This window comes from Ursus arctos, unplaced genomic scaffold, assembly GCF_023065955.2.
Source record: "Ursus arctos isolate Adak ecotype North America unplaced genomic scaffold, UrsArc2.0 scaffold_16, whole genome shotgun sequence".
In the NCBI taxonomy this organism is placed as follows: domain Eukaryota; kingdom Metazoa; phylum Chordata; class Mammalia; order Carnivora; family Ursidae; genus Ursus; species Ursus arctos.
Window position 1 is genome coordinate 29740601 of NW_026622830.1, and position 13403 is coordinate 29754003.

Here is a 13403-nt window from a genome sequence, read left to right on the forward strand (position 1 = left end):
AAGAAATTAGGGGGATCTATCAATAGTCAAGATTGCTTGGATAACATGAGAACCAGGGTTTGGGGCAGGATGTCCAATCAGTTATTCAAGCATTGGCTGTGATCGTGGAGGACACACCATAGAGCCACAGCAAGTCTACCCAGCAAGGCCAACAAGGCCAGATTACTAGGAAGAGCAGTTCCAGTTCCTCCATCCTTCCTGGTGACCTCGGGCACCTCACCTCACCTCCCATGTCACCATCTTGCCAATTGCATTCCGCAGAGGACCGTTCTGAAGAGCAAGTAAAATCTATGTTTAGGGCACCGCTAGAGACATCATCACTCAGCGGAAGAGGGTGAGCGTGAATTCAGGTTGACCTTCAGAGCTGACGATCCGCAAGAAGAAACAGGAAGAAGGTGACTGCACGAACCCTACCAAATCAGCCAAAGGAAGAGGTAAAGATTCCCTCATACCCAAGGGTTCTTGTGAAAACATGACACAAGATGGCTCCTTTGAGTTTCCAACCAACTCAACTGCTTGTTTGGAGTCCACATCAAGCCAGCCCCAGACGTCTATAAATAATACCCAGAGCTCAATTATTGTCTTTTCCCTTCTTGATACCCATGGTTTGCCAAGCAGTCTCTCCTCTGCCAGCAAGCCCTGTGACTTGGCCCCTACCTGTCCATCCTCAGCTGTGATGTTCAGCGTTTCGTCCTTTGCCTGAGAAGAGGCAGGTGGGAGCCAGGTCCTCATTCTGGCCCCAAGGGCACTGGCCCCAAGGGCAAAGTGTCTGGAGTGGTTAGCACCAATGCAAATTAAGAGTGTGTACCCCTGTGTGTGTGTTGTGTGTGTGTGTCCGCGTGCGCCCGTGCATGCCCCTTTGGGTTAGAGTTTGTTTACTTTTTAAAAAGAATCTGGGAAAGTGACCAAGAACTCTATATTAAAAAAAAAAAGAAGAAGAAGAAGAAGAAAGAAAGAAAAAAACCTTTTCCTAAAGGGGCACCTCCAACCTAGTTGTCACAGCACAGGGAAATGATGCTGATTTTATCCTCCGAGGAGCAAGGCATAAAAAAATGCCACTTTCTCATCTATTTTCATGGTTGTGGGATTTCCAGTGGAGGAATTTGCCCCCTTTCTCTGCCCCTCTTGGTGTAATGGAAACTACCTTAACTCTTCTCTTACGCCCTTGAATCTCCACCTTCCCTGATGCAGATATATTGGTTTTGCAAATAAAACGGGGTGCAGGGGTGGGGAGGGAGAGGTGGTCAAGGCCTTGACCCGAGAAAACTTAACCTGGAATGCAGAGGCTGGCGGAGGAAGGAGGGGCCATCGGCTGAAACTCTTGCTGGAAGCTCTACGAGTCACAGGGCACTTGACCCTGGGATTGACCGGGGTCAGGGCATGGGTGCCAAATCTCAAGGGGAGAAGGCAATGTGGGGACACAGCAAATGGCCAGAGCGGGGTCAGGAGCACACGTGTCGGGCCTGAAGAGGGAAGGGATTGCAAGCACCAGGCAAGGTCAAGGTGGTTGGTTTCGTTGGGCCCCCGAGGCAGAGAATGAGAATTCATAAAGGGAAACCTGACAGAAGTGGGCTGGGGGTGCTAGGAGGGGAGGTTGGGAGGGGGCTGTAGCACTCGGTGTCAGTTACAGGGAGAACTGTGAGTTACCGATCCCCACAGAAGAATCTCAACAGGAAGGAGTCCGCAATGACAGGCTCCAACAGGAAAAGATGGGCAGTTCAGCTCCTACAGGAAATCGACCACCCCTGCAACTCGGCCAGTGAGACCTCTTGCTTTCTCTCCAACGGACTGTTGTTCGAAACAACCCCTCCCAACTTCGTCCTTCTTCTCCATAATGTTCCTCTCCTTTCTGTGTTGGACTTGCCTATGGTTTTGCTCTAGCTTGCTTGTCCCAGATTGCCATTCTCTGCTGTTCCCAAATAACTCCATCTTTTGCTGGTAAAATAACGGGCAGTTTTATTCTTAAGGTTAACTAGAGAGAAGCCCAGGGGCGCCTGGGTGGCACAGCGGTTAAAGCGTCTGCCTTCGGCTCAGGGCGTGATCCCCGCGTTCCGGGATTGAGCCTGACATCAGGCTCCTCCGCTATGAGCCTGCTTCTTCCTCTCCCACTCCCCCTGCTTGTGTTCCCTCTCTCGCTGGCTGTCTCTATCTCTGTCGAATAAATAAATAAAATCTTTAAAAAAAAACAAAAAACAAGAGAGAAGCCCAGAGGCGGGGGCTCTGAGTGGGGAGGCCCATGCGGGCTGGACCAGGGGAGGAGTCTGGGGTCTGAGCAGCGCCAAAGCCATTCCAGCCACTTGTGACCTGCAGTGGGGGTCCAAAGCAAGCATTTACTCAAGTCCAATCTGTAAGTCAAGGGGTTGCTCTCAGGCTGCAGGGTGGGGTGCCCCACTGTGTCTCAGAGTGGGGAGAGAGCTACTCCAAGCCTGGGGCTTCTGAGAAGACCCCCCCGGGGGGATCAGTAGGTGGACTAGTGTGCTCAACTAAACCCTTCCTCCCTCCCCAGCTCAGGGCTTTGGCCGCACGGACACACAGCAGAGAGCAGCTTCGCTGAAACCATGCTGACCCTGTCTCTCCCACAACCCTCGTCCCCACTTTCCTATGTTTCTCTGCAGATTAGCTCAAACGAAAGATGCTTATAGATTCTAGTTAAATGAGGGTAGGTTAACTCGCTAGGTTGTTTTGGTTTTTTAGCTGTATAAATTCACCCTGCTGTAGGTGAATTTCATAGGAGGAATAGTGTTGTTTTAGCATCGACTTAATAAAATGGCTTAAAACTTTTTTTAAAGATTAATATTAATTATTTGTGTATACGTCAAGTCCTCAAACTAGAGAGGATCATCTGAATCATTCACCCTTCGGGTTTTAGGAGCGCGAAGCATTACATTCTCCAGGCCTGGCATCGAGAAAGTGTCTTACATGGTACCAGGTGTGTAAAATTGCATGCATGTGATGGTGTGTGTGTCTGTGTGTGCGTGTGCGTGTGTGTAACAGCAATATATAGTTCTCTCTGGGGTTTGAAGTGGTTTTCATTCTCTATTTCACATTTTTTCTTCACTCTTAATTGCTTTACAGTATTTTTAAAAATTTTTTTAAATTTTTTCTTATTTTAATGTTTTTTTATTATATTATGTTGTGGGTGTTATACGCAACTAATGAATCATCGAACTTTACATCAGAAACCAGGGATGTACTGTATGGTGACTAACATAATACAGTAAGCATTATTTTATAATCAGGAACGAAAACAATAATGCTATGTCCATTTTGAAAAAAACAGATTTCGGTTTCCTGGCCAACAGAGTTGTTCTTTATTTTCTGAGAGCTGTGTCTAGAGACAGCTGAAATTTCACATCACCAGGCAGAAGTCTGAGATCCTCCAGGTCCAGGCAGCTTCCGCAGACCCGCCCCCATTCCAGGGTTTTCCCTGTTTCTCTGGCTTAGGTCATTGGTCTCTCTCCCTTCCGGCCCCATCCCTCCCACTCTCCCACCTCCTTTGCAAGACATCATGGGCATTTTATAATTTCTAACAACATGCCCTTCCTTGGGTTTGGGATGTCACCAAGGAAGAAGACAGCCCCGAAGCCACCCACCGGGCCTCGCTCATAAACAAAAGCACAGCAAGACTGCATTATTCAGCTCATTCCGATTTCGGGCCCGCCAGATGTGACAACAGCTCTCCTAGATCTCTGGTCTTTCTAATCCTGTTTTACATGAACCGGTCCTGCTTATCATTTTACCAAGGGGGAGAAAAATTACTTCCCTGAGTTAAACTTGAAATTGCCTTATTTTTTTTTTCTGAGAAAATAACAACAACAACTACAATAACCTTTTTTTGCCTTTTTTCTTTCTTTCTGAGTATAGCTGGCTGGTTCTTTTGAAATTTTACATCCTCTCTTTCCTTCTAGTTTGTATCCCCCAGCTCAGTGCTTCTTTTAAGAAAGCAGATTCTGACTCGGTAGGTCCCGGGGGGCGGCTGACACTCTCTGTGTCTAACAAGGACCCAGGCGAGGCCAGCTGCTGGTCCAGGGATGGCACTGGGGGCAGGGAGGCTGGGGCCACACCCGGGCCCGTGGACGGTAACACGAGGGCCCACGTCATACTCAGACGCCATATTTCTTTGACGCCCTCCTAGCTCTTGCGGCTCCACAGCCAGCCAGCTCTGAATGAAGCAGTTAACTAAATGCATCCTGGTATTCAATAACACCGGGTAAATTAAAAAGCGAAACTGAAGCAGCAGGGTTATCCAACATCCCATCCTGTTACCCGGAACTGGGTTTGCCTTTTGGTGCGTATTGAGCCAAAAGACACAACCAAGCCAAAGAATAGGAAAAGGGAGGGTTTTACTGGCAACAAGTAAAGAACACCGGGGAACTTTCCCAAAGCAGCGTTGGACGAGTTTTCCGCTAAGGATGCGTGTATATTTGTGAAGGGGCTTGTGTAGTGGGGAAGGTGGCACGGAATTGGGGTGAAGGGTCCACTCAGTTCTCTGGCTCCGCTTGGTCTGGTTATTCAAGGGGGTTTAGATCCTGTAAAGATAACTCGATGTGCATCAGGTCAACCTTCAATTTTGAATCCGCGCTGGGAGTTTTGTGGTCCCTGATATGATTAGACTACCTGCTGGCCTGTTCTTACATTCTTTCACAAGATGGCCGGGGACTTTGCTCAAAACTATGACTGACTGGGGCGCCTGAGTGGCACAGCGGTTAAGCGTCCGCCTTCGGCTCAGGGCGTGATCCCGGCGTTATGGGATCGAGCCCCACATCAGGCTCTTCCACTATGAGCCTGCTTCTTCCTCTCCCACTCCCCCTGCTTGTGTTCCCTCTCTTGCTGGCTGTCTCTATCTCTGTCGAATAAATAAATAAAATCTTTAAAAAAAAAAAAAAAAAAAAAAAAAACTATGACTGACTTTTTCTGGGGACTTCTCACTCTTTCTGCCAACAGTTCCCCCCACCCCCCACCCCTGTTGCCCAATCTCAGGCCTTTCTCGGTGTGTATTTCCCTGGGTGTTAATGCTCCCAATATCTACTTTGGGGCCATATGCCTGTCACGTCTGAAGCACCTAGTGTGGTCACTTGCAGAGCTTTCTTTGGAGCCCCTGTCACTGGATCAAATTCAAGGGTCAAACTTACGGGCTGTGTGACCCTTGAGCCTTAGCTCATTCATGGGCCGAAGGAGAAGAATAAAAGTTACCCTTTTATGTATGGCTATGTGAAAAAAAAAAAAGAGCTATCGAGAGAGAGAGAGAGAGAGAGAGATAGAAACAAACCTAAAATGGAGTCATTTACCCCCCACAACAGCAAAGCAACACTTAATTACAATTTCAACATATTCCAGGAACATGACCTTTTAAGTCCATGGGAAATTTCCTGACCAGCACTAGTGAGGCCATGTGCATGATTAGAAACCCTGCAGGTCCCTTTCCCCCAAAAGGAGATGTCCTGGCTTGAGACAGTCCTTTCTTTTCTTTTGCTACTAACTTCCTTGCCCCAACCTCCTTCCTATAAAAGCCTTTCATTTGCTACAACTCCTTGGATGGTGTCCCTATGTGACGAGATGCTGCCTGGTTCATGAATCGATCAATAAAGCCAATTAGATCTTCAAATTTACTCAATCGCATTTTGTTTTATAATAGCTGTGATATTACAGTGAGATGCTGGCCCGTGCAGACCGCTCCATAAAAGACAGCTGGTAATGCTGATAAGTCTTGGGGCCCTGCCTTCTTTCTGAAGTCTTAGGCGACCATGTGGGCATCCTTTATGACCCTGCAGCTTCCTCTAGGAAAACTCTGGGCCCTGAGCCCCCTTCTATCTCTATCGTGTCCTCACTGCATTATCTCCACCAACCCTGACCTGGATGTTCACACGTGTCTGCGGGTCTGAGCTTGCGCCACTAGGAGAAAGTGGATAGAACCCTCACATTCAGACTCTCGAGTCCGTTCATTTGTACCCAATTAGCAACCACAACTCTTACCTACTTAAAACAGAAACAAAAACTGTAGCTATTCCTAATGATGGCACGTTGGTGTGGATGTCCGGTAACTTGGGACGGTGCAGTGTTGGATTCTTTTTAGTGGCACACAGAGATGGTTATTATTTATTCATTGACAATTCATTTACAATATCCATTTTAATCAGATGATCTGAATACCTTGAGGTAAGGGGTTGCAAATACCTTTCACTAGGTATGCCAACTCTGCTCAGCTGATTGGTAATGGTCGTCCAGAGCATGGTGTTGAGAAAGATTGAGACTATTTCCCTGGGCAGGAAGGAGTGTCACGATTAATTATGGGAAGGCTGATTCTGCTTTAAACCATTGGGGTTTCTTTGGGGGGCGGGGGGGGGGTTGGGGTAGTAGGGACAGTTATATCCTTCCTTTCTTACTCCCCAACTTAATCTATATTACAAAATATTGATGGAAATTTCTATCTCCTGGATGAGTTTTGTAAATATCACGTCCCCAACCTAATTGGATTCTGAATTCAGTATAAATCTCAATAGAACAAGAACTAATTTTTACATTCACATTCAGAATCAATTGTTATTATTTATTCATTGAGCCACACAGGCCCTGCCCTGGGTGCCTCTTGAGCCATGCTGAGGGTACGGACCTCACAGCCGTTCTCGTGTGTCTCCGGAGCACATGTGAATGCAGACAGGGCTTTTCATTCTTCCTTGTCAGATGTTTCTCCAATTTTAAACATCGGAGCAAATTACCTTTTTGTAAAAGCGTTTAGTAAACCTGATTTCCTTTAAATTGAAATGAAAGCTTTTTAGCTTTTAAAGTTCTCTAAGTTTCCAGAATATTTTATGGGAGAGGGAGAAATGTGGCTACCTTTCTGATAATTAATTGTCATAATCCCAGCATGCACATTTCCCAAGACTCAGGCAGGATCAGGGGGCAAGCTAGCCCTCTGAAGATAAACTCCTCACAAGTAAAGGCACGTGGGTGACTGCTGGTGGACACTGGGACATTGTCCCAGGGGCAAGGCTCGGCCTTGAGAACAGTTGTGCATGCTTATCACATTCATTGTCTTGTTTTGTCCAACATACACACTCCGAAGATAAATTTCCAACCCCCCGCAGTGGCCTTGGCTCTCTTTAACTCTGACGGTTTATTCTTTTTCGTCAACACTGTCATCTTTGGGATCCCTAGATGTCAGCTTCCCATTCTCTTCCCCCTGTAATCTCCCAGGTACATCCCAGGTCTGTGAGGCTCCTGTGCAAACACCTCCATCTCTTTGAGTAGCTGGTCCAGTGCCTCCTACCCCAGTGGATGGTCTACAACCCTCTCCCTCACCGCTGCCTTTTTGTTCCCTTAATTTCTTGAGATAGCGGGATACTGTTCCTTCCGGCACTTGAAGTCTTCTTAAGAAGACACCCATTGTGCACTGGACATCCAGCCCGTCGGCTGTATGCCTCACTCACCATGCCCCCGCTCACCCACGCTCTGGCCTCTGCATGGCCTGCACTCTCCACCTGGAATGCTTCCTCCCTTCCACACACTTCTCTCCTCCTAGTTAATTCTTTCTCTTTCTTCAGAGGTCAGTTCGTTGACCTACTCGAGAGAGCCTTCCCTCACCTCCCAAAGTCAAATCTGCCTATCGCATGATCTCATAACACCTAGACTTCCGCACTGTACCATTTTACATGACAGGTGATTATTTGATTAACATCTCCACCTACCCCTGGACTTCACTCCCCACAGGCAGAGGTGGGAATTGTTTCCGGTTCTGCTCCTAATGAAATCCCCAGCATCTACCACCTTTCCTGGCACATAGAGGGTATGCAAAAACTATCTGTTGAATGTAACCATGAAAAAAGGTTAACAGGGTCACTTGGGACAGACATGGAGAGGTCGTCTTGGGAGGACATTGGAGATAATACTAAAATGCAGAGAGAGGGCTGTGCTTCTGTAAGTTCATAAGAAAGTTTATGTCTTAGAAGTAGGGCATGTTTACCATCAACAGGAGTTTGCCTTTTTTTTTTTTTTTTGAGAGGGGGTGGGCAGAGGGAGAGGGAGAATCTTAAGCAGGTCATGAGCCTACGAGCCTGAGGAAGGGCTCCATCTCACAACCCTGAGATCCTGACCTGAACTGAAATCCAGGGTGGGATGCTTAACCAACTGAGCCACCCAGACGCCCTGGGAACTTGCCTTTTAAAGCAAGCTGACAGTGATTCCTAGATGCAGGCTAGGGCTTCCCAAGGACCAAAGGCAGGAGATGAATAATCATTTGTATGTTTCACCCACACTGGGTGCACTGCACTAACCACGCCAGAGCTTTCACTGGCTTTTCGTTTGGTAGGTTTGATGATGAAATAAAGATTACTTCATTAAACGCCAGTCCCACCCCTCCCCAGTGGTCCAGTGGACCCAGAGTTCCAACCCTTTCATTACATAGGTGGGTCTTCGTGGTGACCAGCCCCCATTCTGATGCTATCACGGGACCCTTCCTGAGTCACCTCATTAACCTAGAAAAGACATGCCTATCACTCAGGAAATCCCAAGGGTTTTTGAATTTCTGTGCCAGGAACCAGAAATAAAGACCAGATATACCCTTTAGGACCCCACAATCACCATTTTAACAAATAGCAGTGAGATAATGTCATTTCGTTTCATTAAAATTGGGAGAATTTAGAACACTTTACTGCTCATAGGAGATAGTAAGTTGGTAGGAACCGTTATAAGGGAAGGAATGTGGCAATGCACACACCAAGAGTCTTAAAATGTTTACACCTTTCCCTAATAACTCCATGATTTGGAATCTATGGTAAGGGAGCCTTCAGAATTATATACAGAGATTTATTGGCAAGGGTGTTCACCACAGTGTTATTTATTATAGGAAAAAATTAAAAATATTAAAGCCCAGGAATAGGAGACAGCATGAATAAATTAGAACATAGTCACACAATGAAATAATATGCATCTATTAAAAGTATTGCCACAGAATGCTTACCTGCAGAGGAAAATGCTTCAGTATGCTATGATGTGAAAAGGACAAGATTTAACAATCTATGTACACTGTGGGAGATAACATTGTGGGTGACTACTCTTTGAACATTTTCCTGTGACTTCTATAATGATTTCATTATTTTTATAATCCGAAAAATGTCATTGAAAACTCTCTTTAAACCACTCAGTACCTAATTGAATACAACATACAAATCATCATCACAAGTTACTCTTTTTCATTCATTAAAGTACACCTGGCAAGACCTTTACTTGGCACCAACAACTTGGACGTTTTAATTTAAGAGTGCAGTTTATGACTGAGAACAATAAGGCTAACAGTCTTTCCAAATTTCACATAAGTTTTCACAAGCTGTCTTTCTCCATAATTCATTCAGATTGAAGAATTGTTGCCTGCTAAGATCTCTGGCAGGCTCCGAGGAATATGTGCCTGCCGATGGATGGCAGAACATGCCTTCTGCACCCCGCTCCCATCCATCCCTCTCAGCTCTGGCAGGCTGTTAAGGGTGGTTTGACGATAGGCGCCATCATTCATCGCCTGCCTTTGGCCCTTGGGGAGCCCTAGCGTGCGTCTAGGAATCGCTCTCAGCATGCTGCTGTCTACCTGCTTTAAAAGGCAAGTTCCTGGGGCGCCTGGGTGGCTTAGTTGGTTAAGCCTCCAACTCTTGATTTCAACTCAGGTCATGATCTCAGGGTCGTGGAATCGAGCCCCACATCAGGCTTCGCACTCAGCGTGGAGTCCACTCGTCCTTCTCCCTCTGCTCCTCCCCCACTTGAGCACACACTCTCTCTCTCTCTAAAATAAATAAAATCTTTAAAAAATAAAAAAAAAATTATAAATAAAAGGCAAGCTCTTGTTGATAGTGAACTTGAGCCTAATTGTAAGACATAAACTTCCTCACAAAATACTAAAGCAGAGCTTTCTCTCTGCATTAATATTTGTAACATATTTAATATGCATTTAATAACTGTGTGCATTTAATAAGCATTTAACAACTGTAACAAGTGACGCCATAGTAACCAGATTTCCTACTGTTCTGATCTTAGACAAATCATGTCCAAACCTCAGCTTTCTCATCTGTAAAATGGGGACTTCATTAGCAATGGTATCAAGATTAATAACACTCAGCACAGTGCCTGGTTCTATGTTCATTAACATTCGCAAACAATACTACCACTACTACTATTAATGATGATGATAATAATAATAATAATAATAATAATGGGGAGGAAGGGGAAGGAGAGGAAAAGGAGAAGTGCGCACGCAAACATTTTTAAAAAATAACCAATGTCAATGAGATTAGTCTTAAGTTTCTCCCACTTACAGAATTTTCTGTTTTCTAATTCTGGACATATACTACAGCTCTAATTAATAATGACTGCGGTTTATTTAAATTGCCATTATATGATTGTGCTTTATGGATAATAGTGATTCTATGAAATATAATTTACAAATCCTAATACCTCTTGGTTTCGAATATCCCATGGTAGAAAATCAGCATGTATTTAATGGTATTAAATACCCTTGCTCTCCCTGGGCATCCCCTAGTCCCTTGTGGCAAAGATCTATCAGTGTACTGAGCGAATGAGGGGAAGCCGGAGCCCCCCCACCACACAAAGATTAGATTTATCAGCTTCAACTTGAGCCTAATTCAAAGACAGAACATTTCTCCAAAATTTGCAGAAGGAGAGCTTTTTCTCTGCCTTTTAATATGATCTCCAATGTCCTCCAAAGTCGACGTGCCCACAACTGTATTAGTCTACACATGCCATAATAACCAGTCATTTCCTTTCTCTGGATGTCTGGCACTAGCCACGCCCACAGTCCCTCTGGGCCACTAACCCGTCTTTTCTCCCTGGCCCCTCATCTCTACAGCATCATCAAACTCTGACATCTGTTCTCAAAACTCCATGTCGCACAGATGTTTATACACGTGTGAGCAGGTGACCACACTCTGCAGTTTGCCTGGGACACTTCCTTCCAAGAGAGTTATTAACAGTGCCCCCTTCTTGTCTCTGAAGCAAATTTGTTTGAACAGGAAATTACGTGTTGACCTATCTATAGAGGAAAGGAAATCTGTGTCCTTAATTTTCATAAAGGACTGCAAATATCTCTATGTAAATATCCTCCAGGAAGTTAAAAAAAAATAAAGATATTAAAGAATTCTCCGTCATAAAAATTCTAAGTTGAGAAAACGAGAAGATCAAAGCAAGAGTGATACGACTTGGCAGACCATACAACTCCAAAGTACTAATTAGGATACAGGCTTCTGATCCGGGCTTTGAACAGTTAACAAAAACCGACTGGGTTTTGAGGCAGCGTCCTGTCCTGGCGGTGGTAGGAGGAAGGGGAGTTACAGCCTCTTTCCTCCTAGGGATGGTTCCTGACACAAACACTCCAGCTTTTGGTTGGAGAGAGATCTGAGTAGGATCTACTCCCCAGCAAGCAAAAGCCTCAGCCTTTCTAGAACCATCTTCCAGTTTTGACTATATCCTTAGGGCACAAAGATGCTGCCAGTTCTGACTACAGGGAGGTGTCCCCATTTTCCCAAGTGTCTCCAAACTGAGTTGCATGTCAGCTCGGCACTGCCCCTCTCCCGGTACCTCTAGGGCCTCCGTTCTCTCCTGCGTTCGGATTGCTCTGCATAGACCATCACGTGGGCCCTCTTTGCCCTTGCTGGAATGTTGAGTGTCACACTTCTTCACTACATCCATGTTCCACAATGTCCCTGGACAGACTCTGTGATAAAGAACCCTGAGGTTAATGCATTTTAAAAACTTCCCTTTTAGAGACTGACAATAAATAATCACTTGGAAAAATTTCCAAGAACTACAACCAAGAAGTATGTTTAAAGGCTTAGCCAGTGTTCCTCATATTTTATGACAATGGTCTCCCCTTTTTTTCCACAATACCTAATATCCCCAATATTACACTTGGGGCAATTCTGCCCTAATTTCTCTCTTTTTAATTAGGTTTGGTTAAAACTGAATCACTATCCAGCTGCTAAGGCAGTTTCTAGCTGCTGATGAAACCAGAGGTCTCTTAATCTTTTATTCTCAGCTCATATTAATCAGGAGAGCCACGTGGCCTGGCCCTGGACGCCATCTTTCCCTGGAATCCAGCTACTAGTGTCCCAGTAGCTGTCTCCCATGGCCAGACTCCCCATATCTTCATTCTCTGTCCTGAAAAGGTTTGGGTTGGTGGTAGGATGAGACCCAAGACAGAAAAAGCATTCCTCCAGAGTAGAGTAGGCATTTGGGGCCTGGAGGAGACAGAATCCCGTTGTGAATGTAGAGAATAATTTATAGAGGAGAGGTAGTCCATTGTTGTCGTTTATTACGTATACCCTAGACCCGTAACTGTGGCAATAGGCAGTCTGTGGCGCTCCCAATTCAGAAAACATACGTCAGCAGCGGGGCTCCAGTAACTCAAAGGAGTGGAGAATGTGTGGACCCTGAGAACCAAGAAGGTCACAGCTGTGTGACTCTGCGAACAGAACAGGACTCAGTCACCAGGAAGAAGATGAGAAGAGAACAGACACCATAGCGACCTTGCCTGACATTGAACTTCTGAATCTCTGAGCTAGTGCTAGAGGGCTCCCTAAGTCTGACTAGAATGGGAGAGGGACTGGCCCCCGGGGGGGTCTGAGCAAGGCTGGGCCTATGGTAGAGTCAATGCACTTGCCTATGAGAATTAGAAACTTACAGTGACACAAAGAGATTCCAACTTTAACACCTACACGTCTTTCTAGAAAAACTACCAAAATCCTGTTTCCCTCTGAGACTCACTTTCTCCCTAACATTAAGAAGGGGTCATCCTTCACTTTACAGGGGGTATCAGTTATCTCTTGCCATGATAACGCTGCATAAAAAACCGCCACACAACGTCAGTGGCCTCCCACATTTTATCACTTACGTGTTTGGGGCCAGCTCAGCAGCTCTGCTGGTCTGGGCAGGGCCCACTCGTGCTCTGGGGCTGGCTGACTGTCGGCTGGTAAAGGCTGGCCTTGGCTAGGAGGACTGGGCCGAGTGTCCCTGCTCGTGCAGGGCTTCTCGAAGTCTGTTGCATGGTCACTCCGGCAGCCCTCTTCTGGTGGCCAAGGCAAGCCACCTGGTTGAGTCCATATCCAAATGGCGAGGAAATAGACTCCACCTGTTTAGTGAGAGAAACTGAAAAGTTATTGGCAAAAAGCGTCGCCATGGGACAGACGTGAATTGGGGCCGTGAATGAATTACGTTATCAGGGGCAATATGCCCACTCCCCTTGCCAGTTCTGACCGCCCCCCAACCCCAATTGTTAAAGATTAACCAGAACCTTCGGTCTACAACTAGAGATAATGGTTAATGTGTAAATATTGTGTGGGCATAGAGAATGCAGAGCTGGGTTTAATGGGGGTAACTGTGAAATAGATACTGTAGAAGGAACATTCTGG

General features: G+C 45.8%; 1 long non-coding RNA gene across 1 annotated transcript in view; it reads right to left on the reverse strand.

Annotated features, from left to right (window-relative positions):
- Nucleotides 1-13182, reverse strand: part of LOC113258186 (uncharacterized) — a 34916-nt gene extending 21734 nt beyond the window's left edge. The window contains exons 1-2 of the long non-coding RNA XR_003317166.2: nt 12887-13182; nt 11575-11710 (exon numbers count right to left, since the gene is read on the reverse strand). This is a non-coding gene — a long non-coding RNA (uncharacterized LOC113258186). The remainder of the gene's footprint in view (nt 1-11574; nt 11711-12886) is intronic.
- Between the last annotated feature and the right edge of the window lie 221 nt (nt 13183-13403).